Source organism: Ambystoma mexicanum, chromosome 11 (assembly GCF_040938575.1).
Source record: "Ambystoma mexicanum isolate Mex_15411 chromosome 11, UKY_AmexF1_1, whole genome shotgun sequence".
In the NCBI taxonomy this organism is placed as follows: domain Eukaryota; kingdom Metazoa; phylum Chordata; class Amphibia; order Caudata; family Ambystomatidae; genus Ambystoma; species Ambystoma mexicanum.
Window position 1 is genome coordinate 468,607,206 of NC_090934.1, and position 19,978 is coordinate 468,627,183.

Consider the following 19,978-nt stretch of genomic DNA (forward strand, 5'->3'; position numbering starts at 1 on the left):
GTCTCATTGAAAAAATAACCTATGGTTTGCACACAAAGGAGGTGGAAGAGAGAACGTCAGATGAAAGTTGCTATGTCTGTGTCATGATCTCTGCTTCCAAAAGGTCAGGGTTTTCCCAACTCCCTTGGAAGCAGATCCATAACCCAGGTTCCGAGTGCCAACCAGTCCCAATTGGGACCTTTTGGACCCAGTCCTGGCGCCAGTGGCACCAGGCTCATAAATATGCCCAGTCCCAGTGCTGGAAGCGCCGGGCTCATAATGCTTGGGTGGACTTACCTGCAGCAGACCATGCTGCTTACTTGCCTGCCAGTTGAGCCTCTGATCCCCTTCTGTTTGGAACTACTTTTCCTGTTGGGTGGGGCTGGAGCCACTCCCTAGATTCAGAACACTGGAACTCTTCTGGAAAGCAGGAACTCTTTTCTTACCTAGGCGTGGCTGTGGAAGGAGACACCGAAGCACTACAGGAGGCTATTTAAACCACACCCGGTGGATGAATCTTGCTTTGCGTTATTCTGCAACCTCTGCAGCAGAACGCTCATCGTGTCTTCTGCATCCGGTCCTGGGCCTAAGGAAAAAGGCTTACCATCCTGAATCCAGTCTTCAGCAACACCTATAAAGACAAGAAAGAACAGGTTAGAATTCCGGCATCTGAAAGGCAAAGGCTTACCATCCTGAATCCAGTCTTCAGCAACACCTATAAAGACAAGAAAGAACAGGTTAGCATTCCGGCATCTGAAAGACAAAAGCTTACCAACTCTTCGCACGCTCCGGAGGCCTTTGGCGCTGCATCCCGCATCTGAAAGACAAAACAAGGTGCATTTAAAGACATTGGGGAACTTTAATACTCACGTGCCATTGCTCCTTTCCACATCTAATCCAGTGGGTATTCCGGCACCCTGCAGCCGCTCCGAACTCGTACCTGCAAAATAAAAAGACAGTTAGAGCGCATCGTGAAGCAGGCAACAAGCGCTTACTTACGTGCTTCCAGGCGCTTCTATTCATCACACGGGCTCCATCTTCAACTCACTTCAGCCCGTCATCCGCCATCGCCGGAACCCTGCAAAACAAGAGACATCATTACTAAAGACTTTAAAGACATTTGAATGACTCGAAACTTACCGTTCGTGCAGTAAACGACGGACAGCAGTCCTCTGAAGTCAAGAGGCCTGCGCTACCTATCCAGTGAAGAAACTGGTTACAGCACCCTGCCCCGAGGCAGATGGAGAGCTCGGCATTCACTTACCTAAGGTGAGAGCGTTAACCTTTGGGGGTCTACAGGAGAGGAGAAGAGGAAAGAGATAGGGACACCCCAATAACCCCAGTTCATTAACCCCATATTTTCTATCTGCAGACATCTTACTCTACACGTCAGGCATACAGTGCACAGAGGTCCAGCCCAAAGAGCCAACCGGGTGCTACACATCACCTTTGAAGATACGGTAGTCGCCCAGTCAAGACCGGCGCCTCTGCGAGAATCAGGTGAGCGTTACAGAGAACGCAAAGCCTACCGCAAAACTCTCGCCCAGGCGCTATGGAAACCTCGGATACTGACCCCCTAGCCCGGTTACTTGGGGAACTAAGGGCAGAAGTGCATGCAGCTTGTCAGGAAACGAATGCTCTAAGAAGGGAACTAATTATTTCCAAGGAGAGAACAGACAATCTTGCTAGACAAGTGCTACAGTCACAAGCCGGACAGACCCCGTTGCCCGCATCAGGGGCAAGTCTTCCTTCAACATCCTCTATGAATCCAGTGCAGATCAACCTACCTGGGAATGTACCTCTGGCTCCGCCCGAACGATTTTCTGGTGACCCAAAGAGGTTTGCAGTATTTATCAATCAGTGCCGGTTGCACTTCTTATGCCGGCCAGCAGCCTTTCCAACTGATCACGCAAAAGTAGCTTTTGTACTTTCGTACCTTAGTGGCAATGCGGCAGACTGGTCGATCCCTCTAGTTAATCAAGATGATCCGGTTCTCCATGATTTTCAAGCCTTTCAGCTTAGTATGGAAAAACTGTTCGCAAGACATTCACAGGGGCAGGCCTTGGACAATGAGCTTCTTTCGTTGCGACAGGGTAATCAAGACCTTTTGGCTTATATTGCATCTTTCAATAGACTAATAGTGGAAACTCAATGGCCTGAGGACAAAAGGATTACGCTGTTTTATAGAGGTCTACGTGGAGAGCTCAAAGACGTTTTAGCCCAAGTAGTGAATCCCCCACAAGACTGTTCGGATTATATAGACTTGGTCGTTCAAATAGATCACAGGCTGCAGAACAGGAAGGCCGATCGTTCCAAGTTTGATGCTCGAGTATTTTCCAAACCACCAACTCCTTCCAAAGGAGTAGACTCCGGGGAACCCATGCAAATAGGGGGTCTGAAAGGTCCTCTAACACAAAGGGAGCGGGAAAGGAGGAAACAGTTGCAATTATGCCTATATTGCGGAAACTCAGGGCACTTTCTTCGAGACTGTCCGGTGAAACCTGCCAAGAAGGCATTAGGAGCTGCAGTTACCAAAGTTACAAACTCTGAGCAGGGAAACGACCTCGCCCGACAAGAATAGAGGTCCTCTTGCCGAGCGTGAAAACCAGTTCCGTGACCTCGCATTTCGTGATACCTATGGTCCTCATTAGCCCTGATAATCCGGATCGATTACATGCAATTGAAGCTTACGTCGACAGCGGTGCCATCGGCAATTATGTGGATCATGAAATGGTTTTGAGGATGAATCTAACTCTTTGTCCCAAGGCTGTAAAGGACGTCATTACTACGGTGGATGGTACGGAGATAGCCTCCGGGCCAGTAACACATACCACTCAAGAGGTGACGCTAGTAAGTCAAGATGGACACCATGAGAAGATCGTGTTCGATGTGATCAAGACCCCTCAGTTTCAGATTATTCTAGGAATACCTTGGTTAGAGAAACACAATCCTCTGATTGATTGGCGAGCAAGAACGGTCCAGTTTCCAGAATGTGTCTCTACTTGTCACCCTCCACCTGGTGTTGCACTGGCCGCAATTTCTTCAGAGACTCCCCAGTTACCTCCCGAATACCTAGAATACCAAGATGTTTTCCGGAAGGATCAGGCTAACTCTCTACCTCCTCATAGGTCTTATGACTGCCAGATAGACCTGATACCTGGATCTACTCCTCCTTGTAGTAGAATTTATGCCCTCACCGAGCCTGAGAACCTTCACCTTCGACAATACCTGGATCAATACCTGGCAAATGGGTTTATTCGTCCTTCCAAGTCCCCTGCTTCTTCAGCTTTGTTCTTCGTTCCAAAAAAGGAAGGAGACCTTAGAACTTGTATCGATTATCGCTCCCTGAACCAGATCACCGTTAAGAATAGATATCCGTTACCTTTGATCCCTGAACTCCTGGACCAAGTCAGAAAAGCATGCATATATACAAAGCTGGATCTTAGAGGAGCTTACCACTTGGTACGAGTAAAAGAGGGCGATGAATGGAAGACGGCCTTCCGCACCAAGTATGGGCTATTTGAATATCAGGTCATGCCCTTCGGGCTTTGCAATGCCCCGGCCGCCTTTCAATATTTTATGAACGATGTCCTCAGAGAGCTCATAGATGTATGTGTTGTTGTTTACATTGACGACATCCTCGTTTATTCTTCATCGGAATCTGAACATCGGAAACACGTGAAAATGGTCCTCGAAAGATTGCGTCAACACAAACTTTTCGCTAAATTGGAAAAATGTGTTTTCAACGTGACTGAAGTTGAATTCTTGGGATTCATATTATCACCTGGCGGAGTGCGTATGGATTCAAAGAAGGTCGATGCAGTTCTCAAATGGCCATCACCATCCTCCGTAAAAGGTGTGCAAAGCATGTTAGGCTTCGCTAAGTTTTACCGCAGGTTTATCCCCGAATTCTCTCGAATAGTCCAGCCCATCACTGCCTTGTTAAAGAAAAACAAACGTTTTGAATGGTCTACCAAGGCGGAACAAGCTTTCCAGGATTTGAAGACTAAATTTATCTCTGCACCAATCTTAAAACACCCTCGCCCCGAACTCCCCTACATCGTGGAAACTGATGCTTCAAGTCTTGCCCTGGGGGCAGTTCTATCACAAAAGGACCCGGTAACCAATCAGTTGCATCCCGTGGCATTTTGGTCCCGCAAATTCTCGCCTCCTGAAATCAATTACACGATTACTGACAAGGAACTTCTGGCTATCAAGTCTGCCTTTAAGGCTTGGCGGCATTATCTGCTGGGGGCCCGACACACCGTTACTGTGATTACGGATCACCGAAACCTGCAATATTTGAAAACCGCAAAAGCCCAATCCTCTAGACAACTCCGTTGGGCATTATTCTTTGCCGAGTTTGACTTCATAATTACCTATCGACCTGGTACAAAGAACGGTAAAGCTGATGCCCTTTCTCGGATGGGAGTGGAAGAACACTTGATCAACCCCAAACCTGTACCAATCATTCCCGAACAAAGAATTCTGGGTGTAATCGCCACCAAATCCATAGAGGAAGTTAAGGATAAAGCCAGGCAACTTGTAACTCCAGCAAACATACAGAATTGGCATCTGCAGGGAAAGGACTTTGCAGTAAAGGACAACTTATTGTATTTCCAAGAACGATTATATCTACCCAGCACAGATTTACAGAAAAAAGTAATCTCTTGTTATCACGACTCTTTAATGGAAGGTCATCCCGGTATGGCCAAGACCTCAGAAAAGATCAAGCGCTACTTCTGGTGGCCGTCTTGGAAGAAAGATATCAGAGACTTTGTAATGTCCTGTGGAGTATGCGCCCAAAACAAGAGTCAAAAGGAAAGACCAGCAGGCCTCTTACGCCCTATTGACATCCCACCTCGCCCTTGGCATACGCTTTCTATGGACTTCATCACCGATCTACCTCCATGCTCCGGATACAATACGATTCTAGTAATCGTGGACTTATTCTCCAAGATGGCGCATTTCATTCCGCTCAAAGGCTTGCCAACAGCAGCAACTCTGGCCCGAGAATTTCTCGAAAACATCGTCCGACTGCACGGTTTTCCTTCGGTTCTAATTTCGGATCGAGGTAGTCAATTTATTTCTCATTTTTGGCGAAGTTGCTGTCGGTCGGCTCAAATTGATGTGAGACTATCGACCAGTCACCACCCTCAGACCGACGGACAAACCGAGAGGACCAATCAAACTCTGGAACAGTATTTACGCTGCATGCTGCAACAAACTGAAAAAACTTGGAAAGATATCCTTTGGATAGCCGAATATGCCTACAATAACTCTGTCCATTCGGGAACTGGGAAAACCCCGTTTTTTCTTTTGTACGGCAGTCACCCTCGAACCTCGGAGTTGGATCCCCTCCAAGATCTTGAAACACCAGCAGTAGACTACCTGCATTCTACAATCACCCAAGCCTTTAAGGAAGCTGTTTCTCACCGTCAAAGGGCTAAAGAACAATACAAGAAAGGAGCAGATCAACATCGGAAGGAAGCCCCTCACTATCAAGTAGGGGATCAAGTCTGGTTATCCACCAAATATCTATCTCTAAAAGGGCCACGCACATTCAACCCAAGATACCTTGGTCCCTATTCCATCACTACCATAGTAAACCCAGTAGCGGTCAAGTTGGACTTGCCCCCGCACATGAAGATACATCCGGTCTTCCACGTCTCTCTATTAAAACCCGTGCAACCTCAAACCCGACTAACCAAATCTCCAAAACCTATCCTAGTTGATGGAGAACTCGAGTTTGAAGTCAAAAGCATTCTGGACTCCAAAATCTCCAAATCTAAACTATTCTACCTAATTGACTGGAAAGGCTACGGCCCCCAAGAGAGATCCTGGGAACCTGCTGAATATGTCCACGCTCCTCGCCTAATCAAAAGATTTCACCGAACATTTCCTGACAAGCCAAAATCCCCGGAGAAGCCCGGTTTGGGAGGGGCCTTGAGGGGGGGTACTGTCATGATCTCTGCTTCCAAAAGGTCAGGGTTTTCCCAACTCCCTTGGAAGCAGATCCATAACCCAGGTTCCGAGTGCCAACCAGTCCCAATTGGGACCTTTTGGACCCAGTCCTGGCGCCAGTGGCACCAGGCTCATAAATATGCCCAGTCCCAGCGCTGGAAGCGCCGGGCTCATAATGCTTGGGTGGACTTACCTGCAGCAGACCATGCTGCTTACTTGCCTGCCAGTTGAGCCTCTGATCCCCTTCTGTTTGGAACTCCTTTTCCTGTTGGGTGGGGCTGGAGCCACTCCCTAGATTCAGAACACTGGAACTCTTCTGGAAAGCAGGAACTCTTTTCTTACCTAGGCGTGGCTGTGGAAGGAGACACCGAAGCACTACAGGAGGCTATTTAAACCACACCCGGTGGATGAATCTTGCTTTGCGTTATTCTGCAACCTCTGCAGCAGAACGCTCATCGTGTCATCTGCATCCGGTCCTGGGCCTAAGGAAAAATGCTTACCATCCTGAATCCAGTCTTCAGCAACACCTATAAAGACAAGAAAGAACAGGTTAGAATTCCGGCATCTGAAAGGCAAAGGCTTACCATCCTGAATCCAGTCTTCAGCAACACCTATAAAGACAAGAAAGAACAGGTTAGCATTCCGGCATCTGAAAGACAAAAGCTTACCAACTCTTCGCACGCTCCGGAGGCCTTTGGCGCTGCATCCCGCATCTGAAAGACAAAACAAGGTGCATTTAAAGACATTGGGGAACTTTAATACTCACGTGCCATTGCTCCTTTCCACATCTAATCCAGTGGGTATTCCGGCACCCTGCAGCCGCTCCGAACTCGTACCTGCAAAATAAAAAGACAGTTAGAGCGCATCGTGAAGCAGGCAACAAGCGCTTACTTACGTGCTTCCAGGCGCTTCTATTCATCACACGGGCTCCATCTTCAACTCACTTCAGCCCGTCATCCGCCATCGCCGGAACCCTGCAAAACAAGAGACATCATTACTAAAGACTTTAAAGACATTTGAATGACTCGAAACTTACCGTTCGTGCAGTAAACGACGGACAGCAGTCCTCTGAAGTCAAGAGGCCTGCGCTACCTATCCAGTGAAGAAACTGGTTACAGCACCCTGCCCCGAGGCAGATGGAGAGCTCGGCATTCACTTACCTAAGGTGAGAGCGTTAACCTTTGGGGGTCTACAGGAGAGGAGAAGAGGAAAGAGATAGGGACACCCCAATAACCCCAGTTCATTAACCCCATATTTTCTATCTGCAGACATCTTACTCTACACGTCAGGCATACAGTGCACAGAGGTCCAGCCCAAAGAGCCAACCGGGTGCTACACATCACCTTTGAAGATACGGTAGTCGCCCAGTCAAGACCGGCGCCTCTGCGAGAATCAGGTGAGCGTTACAGAGAACGCAAAGCCTACCGCAAAACTCTCGCCCAGGCGCTATGGAAACCTCGGATACTGACCCCCTAGCCCGGTTACTTGGGGAACTAAGGGCAGAAGTGCATGCAGCTTGTCAGGAAACGAATGCTCTAAGAAGGGAACTAATTATTTCCAAGGAGAGAACAGACAATCTTGCTAGACAAGTGCTACAGTCACAAGCCGGACAGACCCCGTTGCCCGCATCAGGGGCAAGTCTTCCTTCAACATCCTCTATGAATCCAGTGCAGATCAACCTACCTGGGAATGTACCTCTGGCTCCGCCCGAACGATTTTCTGGTGACCCAAAGAGGTTTGCAGTATTTATCAATCAGTGCCGGTTGCACTTCTTATGCCGGCCAGCAGCCTTTCCAACTGATCACGCAAAAGTAGCTTTTGTACTTTCGTACCTTAGTGGCAATGCGGCAGACTGGTCGATCCCTCTAGTTAATCAAGATGATCCGGTTCTCCATGATTTTCAAGCCTTTCAGCTTAGTATGGAAAAACTGTTCGCAAGACATTCACAGGGGCAGGCCTTGGACAATGAGCTTCTTTCGTTGCGACAGGGTAATCAAGACCTTTTGGCTTATATTGCATCTTTCAATAGACTAATAGTGGAAACTCAATGGCCTGAGGACAAAAGGATTACGCTGTTTTATAGAGGTCTACGTGGAGAGCTCAAAGACGTTTTAGCCCAAGTAGTGAATCCCCCACAAGACTGTTCGGATTATATAGACTTGGTCGTTCAAATAGATCACAGGCTGCAGAACAGGAAGGCCGATCGTTCCAAGTTTGATGCTCGAGTATTTTCCAAACCACCAACTCCTTCCAAAGGAGTAGACTCCGGGGAACCCATGCAAATAGGGGGTCTGAAAGGTCCTCTAACACAAAGGGAGCGGGAAAGGAGGAAACAGTTGCAATTATGCCTATATTGCGGAAACTCAGGGCACTTTCTTCGAGACTGTCCGGTGAAACCTGCCAAGAAGGCATTAGGAGCTGCAGTTACCAAAGTTACAAACTCTGAGCAGGGAAACGACCTCGCCCGACAAGAATAGAGGTCCTCTTGCCGAGCGTGAAAACCAGTTCCGTGACCTCGCATTTCGTGATACCTATGGTCCTCATTAGCCCTGATAATCCGGATCGATTACATGCAATTGAAGCTTACGTCGACAGCGGTGCCATCGGCAATTATGTGGATCATGAAATGGTTTTGAGGATGAATCTAACTCTTTGTCCCAAGGCTGTAAAGGACGTCATTACTACGGTGGATGGTACGGAGATAGCCTCCGGGCCAGTAACACATACCACTCAAGAGGTGACGCTAGTAAGTCAAGATGGACACCATGAGAAGATCTTGTTCGATGTGATCAAGACCCCTCAGTTTCAGATTATTCTAGGAATACCTTGGTTAGAGAAACACAATCCTCTGATCGATTGGCGAGCAAGAACGGTCCAGTTTCCAGAATGTGTCTCTACTTGTCACCCTCCACCTGGTGTTGCACTGGCCGCAATTTCTTCAGAGACTCCCCAGTTACCTCCCGAATACCTAGAATACCAAGATGTTTTCCGGAAGGATCAGGCTAACTCTCTACCTCCTCATAGGTCTTATGACTGCCAGATAGACCTGATACCTGGATCTACTCCTCCTTGTAGTAGAATTTATGCCCTCACCGAGCCTGAGAACCTTCACCTTCGACAATACCTGGATCAATACCTGGCAAATGGGTTTATTCGTCCTTCCAAGTCCCCTGCTTCTTCAGCTTTGTTCTTCGTTCCAAAAAAGGAAGGAGACCTTAGAACTTGTATCGATTATCGCTCCCTGAACCAGATCACCGTTAAGAATAGATATCCGTTACCTTTGATCCCTGAACTCCTGGACCAAGTCAGAAAAGCATGCATATATACAAAGCTGGATCTTAGAGGAGCTTACCACTTGGTACGAGTAAAAGAGGGCGATGAATGGAAGACGGCCTTCCGCACCAAGTATGGGCTATTTGAATATCAGGTCATGCCCTTCGGGCTTTGCAATGCCCCGGCCGCCTTTCAATATTTTATGAACGATGTCCTCAGAGAGCTCATAGATGTATGTGTTGTTGTTTACATTGACGACATCCTCGTTTATTCTTCATCGGAATCTGAACATCGGAAACACGTGAAAATGGTCCTCGAAAGATTGCGTCAACACAAACTTTTCGCTAAATTGGAAAAATGTGTTTTCAACGTGACTGAAGTTGAATTCTTGGGATTCATATTATCACCTGGCGGAGTGCGTATGGATTCAAAGAAGGTCGATGCAGTTCTCAAATGGCCATCACCATCCTCCGTAAAAGGTGTGCAAAGCATGTTAGGCTTCGCTAACTTTTACCGCAGGTTTATCCCCGAATTCTCTCGAATAGTCCAGCCCATCACTGCCTTGTTAAAGAAAAACAAACGTTTTGAATGGTCTACCGAGGCGGAACAAGCTTTCCAGGATTTGAAGACTAAATTTATCTCTGCACCAATCTTAAAACACCCTCGCCCCGAACTCCCCTACATCGTGGAAACTGATGCTTCAAGTCTTGCCCTGGGGACAGTTCTATCACAAAAGGACCCGGTAACCAATCAGTTGCATCCCGTGGCATTTTGGTCCCGCAAATTCTCGCCTCCTGAAATCAATTACACGATTACTGACAAGGAACTTCTGGCTATCAAGTCTGCCTTTAAGGCTTGGCGGCATTATCTGCTGGGGGCCCGACACACCGTTACTGTGATTACGGATCACCGAAACCTGCAATATTTGAAAACCGCAAAAGCCCAATCCTCTAGACAACTCCGTTGGGCATTATTCTTTGCCGAGTTTGACTTCATAATTACCTATCGACCTGGTACAAAGAACGGTAAAGCTGATGCCCTTTCTCGGATGGGAGTGGAAGAACACTTGATCAACCCCAAACCTGTACCAATCATTCCCGAACAAAGAATTCTGGGTGTAATCGCCACCGAATCCATAGAGGAAGTTAAGGATAAAGCCAGGCAACTTGTAACTCCAGCAAACATACAGAATTGGCATCTGCAGGGAAAGGACTTTGCAGTAAAGGACAACTTATTGTATTTCCAAGAACGATTATATCTACCCAGCACAGATTTACAGAAAAAAGTAATCTCTTGTTATCACGACTCTTTAATGGAAGGTCATCCCGGTATGGCCAAGACCTCAGAAAAGATCAAGCGCTACTTCTGGTGGCCGTCTTGGAAGAAAGATATCAGAGACTTTGTAATGTCCTGGGGAGTATGCGCCCAAAACAAGAGTCAAAAGGAAAGACCAGCAGGCCTCTTACGCCCTATTGACATCCCACCTCGCCCTTGGCATACGCTTTCTATGGACTTCATCACCGATCTACCTCCATGCTCCGGATACAATACGATTCTAGTAATCGTGGACTTATTCTCCAAGATGGCGCATTTCATTCCGCTCAAAGGCTTGCCAACAGCAGCAACTCTGGCCCGAGAATTTCTCGAAAACATCGTCCGACTGCACGGTTTTCCTTCGGTTCTAATTTCGGATCGAGGTAGTCAATTTATTTCTCATTTTTGGCGAAGTTGCTGTCGGTCGGCTCAAATTGATGTGAGACTATCGACCAGTCACCACCCTCAGACCGACGGACAAACCGAGAGGACCAATCAAACTCTGGAACAGTATTTACGCTGCATGCTGCAACAAACTGAAAAAACTTGGAAAGATATCCTTTGGATAGCCGAATATGCCTACAATAACTCTGTCCATTCGGGAACTGGGAAAACCCCGTTTTTTCTTTTGTACGGCAGTCACCCTCGAACCTCGGAGTTGGATCCCCTCCAAGATCTTGAAACACCAGCAGTAGACTACCTGCATTCTACAATCACCCAAGCCTTTAAGGAAGCTGTTTCTCACCGTCAAAGGGCTAAAGAACAATACAAGAAAGGAGCAGATCAACATCGGAAGGAAGCCCCTCACTATCAAGTAGGGGATCAAGTCTGGTTATCCACCAAATATCTATCTCTAAAAGGGCCACGCACATTCAACCCAAGATACCTTGGTCCCTATTCCATCACTACCATAGTAAACCCAGTAGCGGTCAAGTTGGACTTGCCCCCGCACATGAAGATACATCCGGTCTTCCACGTCTCTCTATTAAAACCCGTGCAACCTCAAACCCGACTAACCAAATCTCCAAAACCTATCCTAGTTGATGGAGAACTCGAGTTTGAAGTCAAAAGCATTCTGGACTCCAAGATCTCCAAATCTAAACTATTCTACCTAATTGACTGGAAAGGCTACGGCCCCCAAGAGAGATCCTGGGAACCTGCTGAATATGTCCACGCTCCTCGCCTAATCAAAAGATTTCACCGAACATTTCCTGACAAGCCAAAACCCCCGGAGAAGCCCGGTTTGGGAGGGGCCTTGAGGGGGGGTACTGTCATGATCTCTGCTTTCAAAAGGTCAGGGCTTTCCCAACTCCCTTGGAAGCAGATCCATAACCCAGGTTCCGAGTGCCAACCAGTCCCAATTGGGACCTTTTGGACCCAGTCCTGGCGCCAGTGGCACCAGGCTCATAAATATGCCCAGTCCCAGCGCTGGAAGCGCCGGGCTCATAATGCTTGGGTGGACTTACCTGCAGCAGACCATGCTGCTTACTTGCCTGCCAGTTGAGCCTCTGATCCCCTTCTGTTTGGAACTCCTTTTCCTGTTGGGTGGGGCTGGAGCCACTCCCTAGATTCAGAACACTGGAACTCTTCTGGAAAGCAGGAACTCTTTTCTTACCTAGGCGTGGCTGTGGAAGGAGACACCGAAGCACTACAGGAGGCTATTTAAACCACACCCGGTGGATGAATCTTGCTTTGCGTTATTCTGCAACCTCTGCAGCAGAACGCTCATCATGTCATCTGCATCCGGTCCTGGGCCTAAGGAAAAAGGCTTACCATCCTGAATCCAGTCTTCAGCAACACCTATAAAGACAAGAAAGAACAGGTTAGCATTCCGGCATCTGAAAGGCAAAGGCTTACCATCCTGAATCCAGTCTTCAGCAACACCTATAAAGACAAGAAAGAACAGGTTAGCATTCCGGCATCTGAAAGGCAAAGGCTTACCTACTCTTCGTGCGCTCCGGAGGTCTTCACACTGCATTCCGGCATCTGAAAGACAAAAGCTTACCAACTCTTTGCACGCTCCGGAGGCCTTCGGCGCTGCATCCCGCATCTGAAAGACAAAACAAGGTGCATTTAAAGACATTGGGGAACTTTAATACTCACGTGCCATTGCTCCTTTCCACATCTAATCCAGTGGGTATTCCGGCACCCTGCAGCCGCTCCGAACTCGTACCTGCAAAATAAAAAGACAGTTAGAGCGCATCGTGAAGCAGGCAACAAGCGCTTACTTACGTGCTTCCAGGCTCTTCTATTCATCACACGGGCTCCATCTTCAACTCACTTCAGCCCGTCATCCGCCATCGCCGGAACCCTGCAAAACAAGAGACATCATTACTAAAGACTTTAAAGACATTTGAATGACTCGAAACTTACCGTTCGTGCAGTAAACGACGGACAGCAGTCCTCTGAAGTCAAGAGGCCTGCGCTACCTATCCAGTGAAGAAACTGGTTACAGCACCCTGCCCCGAGGCAGATGGAGAGCTCGGCATTCACTTACCTAAGGTGAGAGCGTTAACCTTTGGGGGTCTACAGGAGAGGAGAAGAGGAAAGAGATAGGGACACCCCAATAACCCCAGTTCATTAACCCCATATTTTCTATCTGCAGACATCTTACTCTACACGTCAGGCATACAGTGCACAGAGGTCCAGCCCAAAGAGCCAACCGGGTGCTACACATCACCTTTGAAGATACGGTAGTCGCCCAGTCAAGACCGGCGCCTCTGCGAGAATCAGGTGAGCGTTACAGTCTGTTCCTTAATACTGTATGCCATGAGCATAGTCAGAACATTTATTGCAAGAGAAATACCTGTACAAGATGCAAGATGTCTCAGTCATTTACAGCATGCACAACAAGAGGACAATTTGAAGGAAAATGGGCAACCCTGAGATGGAGATCAAGAAAGACATTCCCATATGAAGATGAATGCATAAAAATGCAGCAAACAGAAAAGGACCCAGGCTGGATCAATAGGATGCTCATGTATTCCCTTAGTGGTATGACTGGAGACCAGATCAGGATTGTCGAGCAAAAAAGACTAGGATGTCTAGATGCATGGGAGACATCAGGATTACCGGGATGCTGGGAAAGACCTCAGCTATTGGTATATGGTGAGTAGCACCCAGAACAGGATTGGGAGACGGAATGCTGGCATGTAGTGCACACTTATTGACCACAGCACCAGTACAGATAGTACAGGTGATGAATGACGAATGTCTGAAATCATGGGCCAAGTATGCAAAACCACTAGCATGGGTCAAGAATGAAGCAGGACCTGTGTGCATACTGCCAATGAAGAATGCCACATTGTGCTTCAGACACAAAGGATCGATTAAAGTGGGAGAAAAGAAGGAACTGTTACGCTCACCTGGTATCCACGGGGACGCCCTTATGCCCTGGTTGCCGGAGTCACCCTGGACTCTTCCCGATTCCGGATGGTGCCTTCTATGGAGGTCAGGCCTGAAAACAAAGGAGGACTGAATTTAGGAACAGATTTCGTTTTCTTCCCCCCACTCCATGGATTCGATCTGATGGCCCACTCCTCACCTTGTTGTGATGTCTGGCGTGCCCTCCGTCCTTCCTTCTGTGCTGGGGAGCGTCGTTTTCTGGGGGTTTTAGCGACCAAGTTAACTTCACTGGTGCTAACCCATTCAAGTGTCTTTAAGGAGGTAAGTCTGGTTAAAGCAATCTTAAAATGTCCTGGCTTTCCTTTCTTGCAATTAATGTCTTTGCCTTATTTTTTCCCCCTTAGGTGCCCGGAGGTTCTGTGGATGCGCAGCTTGGATCCGGCTCCTACCAGGATGATGGACGCAGGAGCGTGTGATGGATGGTAGGCTAAGCGCGAAGTGCTGCACTGTAATGTCTTCTTTTGCTAACCTGTGTTCTTTATTCCTTTTCAGGTCGCGATGGTCTTTCTGGACGTGTGAAGATTTCCAGAGCGGAGCCGTCCCAAGAAATGCCCAGCCAGGTGAGGTTCTCGTGATTACTGCCGTAAATGCTGTGAGTAACCTGTTTTAATGTTGTCCTTCTTTCTCTCTCCCTCCAGGTGCTTCATTCTGGTGCATGCGTGATGTCCCGGTGATGCTGCCGACTGGATGAAAGACCGCAAGCTGCAGGAAGACGGATACTCAACGGATTGGAAGCTGCAGGTAAGCAGAGACTGCTAATGATGTTCTTTTGTCTCCTCTGCAGGTCCGCTGTTCAAGGATCGCCGGATTCTGGTCTCTGGACACGACGAGCGTCTCGCTGCTGGCTGCAGAATAACGTGAAGCAGGTTCTGTAACTTGGGTGTGGTTCATATAGCCCTCTAGTAAAGTAGTCCAGGTAAAGTAGTCCCGGCTACCACACCCAAAACACTGCACAGCACAGTCTGGTTCTAGGAACTAGGCTGTGTGGGTGCCTCCATGTTGGCTGCAGGCCTCCAATGAAAAGTAGTCCCTTCAAGACTTGTCCCAATCAGAAAACCATGGCGCCATAGGCGCCTTCACTGACTTCAGGAGAGTCCATGAGGATAGTGCAAGGCCCTTGGGGCCCTAAGTGAACCCTGAGTCTTAACCCTACCTGGCATGTGACCATGCCAGTAGGGTTTTGGGTCACGGGTCGTGACAGCACCCCTACCCCCCCCCAAAGGACCCTCCTATAGAGATTCTCCTGCCTGGTCCAGGTTTGGCTGGAACGTTTTGATGAAATAGTCTAATCAAACGTGGTGCATGAATGTTCTCACTACGTTCCCAAGATCTGTCCTGCGGGCCGTAACCCTTCCAATCGACTAGATAGTATAGTTTGGATCTGGTATATTTGGAATCCAGGATTTCTTTCACTTCAAATTTGGGTTCTCCATCGACCATAATGGGTTCAGGTGGTGGCTTAACTCGTGTACCGAGTTGTACTGGTTTTAGAAGTGAAACGTGGAATACTGGGTGAATTTGCATGTTGGCTGGTAATGCTAGTTTTACAGCTGCTGGATTTATGATGGCTTGAACAGAATAAGGTCCCAAATAGCAAGGACGAAAAGTTTGGGTTCCTTTTAGAGGTATATATTTTGCGGCTGGCCAAACCTTGTCTCCTACCTGATAGTCCGGGGCCTTTTTCCGATGTTGGTCAGCAGACCTTTTTTGCTTGTTTTTGGCTTGGATTAACTGTTCTGTTGCCTTTTTAAAGGCCTGAGTGATGTTTGCATGAAGAGTCTTTACTGCCGGCATTTCTAGACTGGGAGCACTGTCTAGTTCGGAAGTACGTGGACGTCTGCCGTAGAGGGTGTTGAAAGGTGTTTGACCAGTACTCGAATGCAATGAATTGTTGTAAGCATATTCGGCTATCCATAATAGATCTTTCCAGGTTCCTTCGACTTGGTGCAACATGAACCGTAGGTATTGTCCGAGAGTCTGGTTGGTCCTCTCTGTTTGACCATCCGTTTGGGGGTGATGGCTGGTGGATAGTCGGATGTCGATTGGAGCCATAGAGCAGCACTTTTTCAAGAAGGTAGATACTAATTGGCTGCCTCGATCAGAGACCAGGACTGAAGGGAATCCATTCAGTTTGATAATGTTTTCCAGGAACACTTTTGCTAGATGAGATGCATCCGGGAGTCCTTTGAAAGGGATAAAGTGTGCCATTTTCGAAAACAAGTCTACTACTACTTAAATGGTATTGAACCCTTGGGTGGGAGGCAAATCGGTAATAAAGTCGAGAGAAAGTGTGCGCCATGGTACAGGAGGAATTTCTAATGGTTGCAGGAGGCCAGCTGGTTTTTGTTTTAGTGACTTGCTTTGTGCACACACTCCACCAGATTGAACATATTGGATGACGTCTCGCCGCCAAGTAGGCCACCAATAATTGCACTTCACTTTGGCTAGGGTTTTAGCAATCCCGGGATGACCTATCAGAGAATCGTGATAGTCTGAAATGATTAGTTGATGCAGCTCTGTTTTAGGAACATACAGGTGTTCATCAAAACATAGCAGTTGATCTTTAACGGTGTATTGTTTTCCTTTGGTATGCCATTCCAGTAGTTTGTTAGGTGTTATTTCACGTTGGATCACGGTTTTAAGCTGAGTTTGTGTTAAAGCTGTGGTGAGGCCTAAGAGCTTGTCCTCAGGAATAATGGCTACTGGATCTAGGGTTGCATATACTTCCTCGTTGATGTCTAGGCGCGATAGTGCGTCTGCTTTTCTGTTTCTTACGCCTGGTCGATAAGTGATCACGTAGTCATACTTGGCGTAGAAAAGGGCCCATCGTAATTGGTGTGAGCATTGTGCTTTTGCTGTTTTCAAATATTGTAGGTTCCGATGATCTGTGATTACCGTGACTGTATACCTGGCTCCCAAGAGGTAATGTCGCCATGCCTTGAAGGCGGATTTTATAGCAAGCAGTTCCTTATCGGTGATGGCATAATTGAGTTCAGGGGGTGTGAATTTTCACGACCAGAAGGCCACGGGGTGCAATTGGCCAGTTTCAGGGTCCCTCTGAGAAAGAACCACCCCCATATCCATGCTGGAGGCATCTGTTTCCACGATGTAAGGAAGATCCGGATGAGGATGCCGCAAAATCGGGGCTGAGGTGAACTTTTCCTTAAGTTCTTGGAAGGCCTTTTCGGCGTCTTCTGTCCACATGAATTTTTTATTGTTTTTTCGTAGAAGTAACATGATCAGATGCACAACCTGAGAGAAGTCCGGAATGAACGGACGGTAGAAGTTTGCAAAGCCCAGCATGCTCTGGACCGCTTTTAACGAGGTCGGAGAAGGCCATTTAAGAATGGCATCCACCTTGTGTACATCCATTCAGATGCCTTTCATAGTAAGAATGAAACCCAGAAATTCTACTTTGTTTACGTGGAAAAAACATTTTTCAAGTTTTGCATATAGTCGATGTTGGCGTAGTTTGGCAAGGACAGCACGGACATGCTGGACATGGTCTTGTTTCGAGGTTGAATACACTAGAATGTTGTCTATGTAGACCAGGGCGCAAACATCGATCAATTCCCTTAGGACGTCGTTCATAAAGTATTGGAACGCCGCCGGGGCATTACAAAGTCCGAAAGGCGTTACCTGGTACTCAAACAACCCATATTTGGTACGGAAGGCAGTTTTCCATTCATCTCCTTTTTTAACTCGGACCAGGTGGTACGCTCCTCTGAGGTCTAACTTAGTATAAATCTGGGCATCTTTGACTTGATCCAGCATCTCGGGAATAAGTGGTAGGGGGTAACGGTTCTTCACGGTGATCTGGTTCAATGCGCGATAGTCAATTCAGGTTCTCAAGCCCCCTTCCTTCTTTGGTACGAAGAATAGGAGACTGGCTGCCGGTGATTTTGATGGGCGAATGAACCCATTTGCCAAGTACTGGTCCAGATAGGATTTTAGATGCTGGTTTTCTGGTTCTGTGAGCGCATAGATTCTGTCACAAGGGATCTCTGTACCAGGTATTAGGTCAATCTGACAGTCATAAGACCTGTGCGGCGGTAGTGTATTAACTTGTTTCTTCTGGAAAACATCCTGGAAATCCTGGTATTCTTCAGGGAGAGTGCTAGTTGCGCCAAGTGCAGATATGCCGATTCTAGGGCTCGTAGGAACATTGAAACTGGATTTGTTTTCTTGGAAATAACAGGTGGAAGCGCGATCACAAGGAAAAGTCAATCTTCTTGCACACCAATCTATCTGAGGTTTATGAGCAACTAACCATGGCATCCCTAATATAAGCTGAAACTGAGGTGCCTTGATAAGATCAAAGGAAATAGTTTCCCGGTGTCCATCCTGGCACAGCAGGGTTATTCCTGCTGTACATTGGGTCACTGGTCCGGAAGCAATTTCTGTCCGATCCACCGTGGTTACCTTTTCTGTGTTCGGCTTAAAACATAAGGGAAGCCCCATCCGTGCGGCCAGATCTCAATCAATGTAATTCCCAACTGCTCCGCTGGCTATGTAAGCTTCAACGGTATGCATCCTTGATGGTTGTTGGTGATTGATTACGATCACTGGTATTGCAAAATGTGAGATCGGTGGCTCATTCTTCTCACTCGACAAACTGACCTCTACTTTTGTCGAGCTAGGCAGTTTTCCGACTCCTTACTCTCATCCTTTTCTGTAGCTCTCACAATTCGCGTGGTGGGTTTTATCAGACAATCTTTTAGGAAGTGTCCTGATTGTCCACAGTACAAACATAACTGCTGTTGTCTTCTCTGGTCTCTTTCAGCTTTTGTTAACAGTGGTCGTATGCCTCTGATTTGTATCGACTCTGTGGTATTCTCGGACGTGCGTGGAGTTGCATCCTTGGTTTGAAGATACACAGCCCGTGTATCTGATCTGGACCAATCTGCTTTCCGATCTTGTAGTCGATGGTCTAGTTGCACCACCAGGTTGATAAATTCACTACAGTCCCTAGGTGGATCAACCACCTGAGCCAAGACGTACTTTAATTCCCCTCGTAGGCCTTGGTGAAACAATGTGGTTCTCTTGTCTTCAGGCCACCTAGTTTCAGCCACTAATCTATTAAAGGTTGCTATGTATGTTAGTAAGTCTTGATTCCCTTGCCGGAGTGACAAGAGTTCATTGTCTACAGCTTGTTTATGGGTGTGTCGAGCAAAGAGTTTTTCCATTTCCCTCTGAAAACCCCCGAAGTCACGTGGTAACGGATCATCATAGCTCACAAGCGACACGGACCAGTCTGCTGCACTACCGCTCAGATAAGACAAAATAAATGCTACTCGTGTCTGATCGTTAGGGAATGCACCTGGTCTGCAGAGGAAATGAAGACATTGATTCATAAACGCAGCATAGTTTCTTGGGTCACCTGAAAATCGTTCTGGCGGTGCTAACGGTATTGTCCCGGGTAAGTTGATTTGTACTGCAGTGGCAGATGGCGTAGTGGCCTGCGCCGGTGGATTATTCCCAGGTAATGGAGCTTGTCCGGCCTGTGATTGCAATAATTGCTTGCTGATTTCCTCGGTGCGATCCTTGGTGACAAAAAGATCCCTTCACAGGGTATTAGTCTCTTGCCTAGCCGAATGCACTTCAGCACATAATTGTCCTAATAACTGGGCCAGTTGGTCCATTTCACAAGTCTGCATGGCTCCCAGGTGGATAATGTTAGAGGCTTCACGTTCTGTTACGCTCACCTGGTATCCACGGGGACGCCCTTATGCCCTGGTTTCCGGATTCACTCTGGACCCTTCCCGATTCCCGATGGTGCCTTCTATGGAGGTCGGGCCTGAAAACACAGGAGGACTGGATTTAGGAACAGATTTCGTTTTCTTCCCCCCGCTCCCTGGATTCGATATGATGGCCCACTCCTCACCTTGTTGTGATGTCTGGCATGCCCTCCGTCCTGCCTTCTGTGCAGGGGCGCATAGTTTTCTGCGGGTTTGAGTGACCGAGTTAACTTCAATGGTGCTAACCCATTCAAGTTTCTTTAAGGAGGTAAGTCTGGTTAAAGCAATCTTAAAATGTCCTTGCT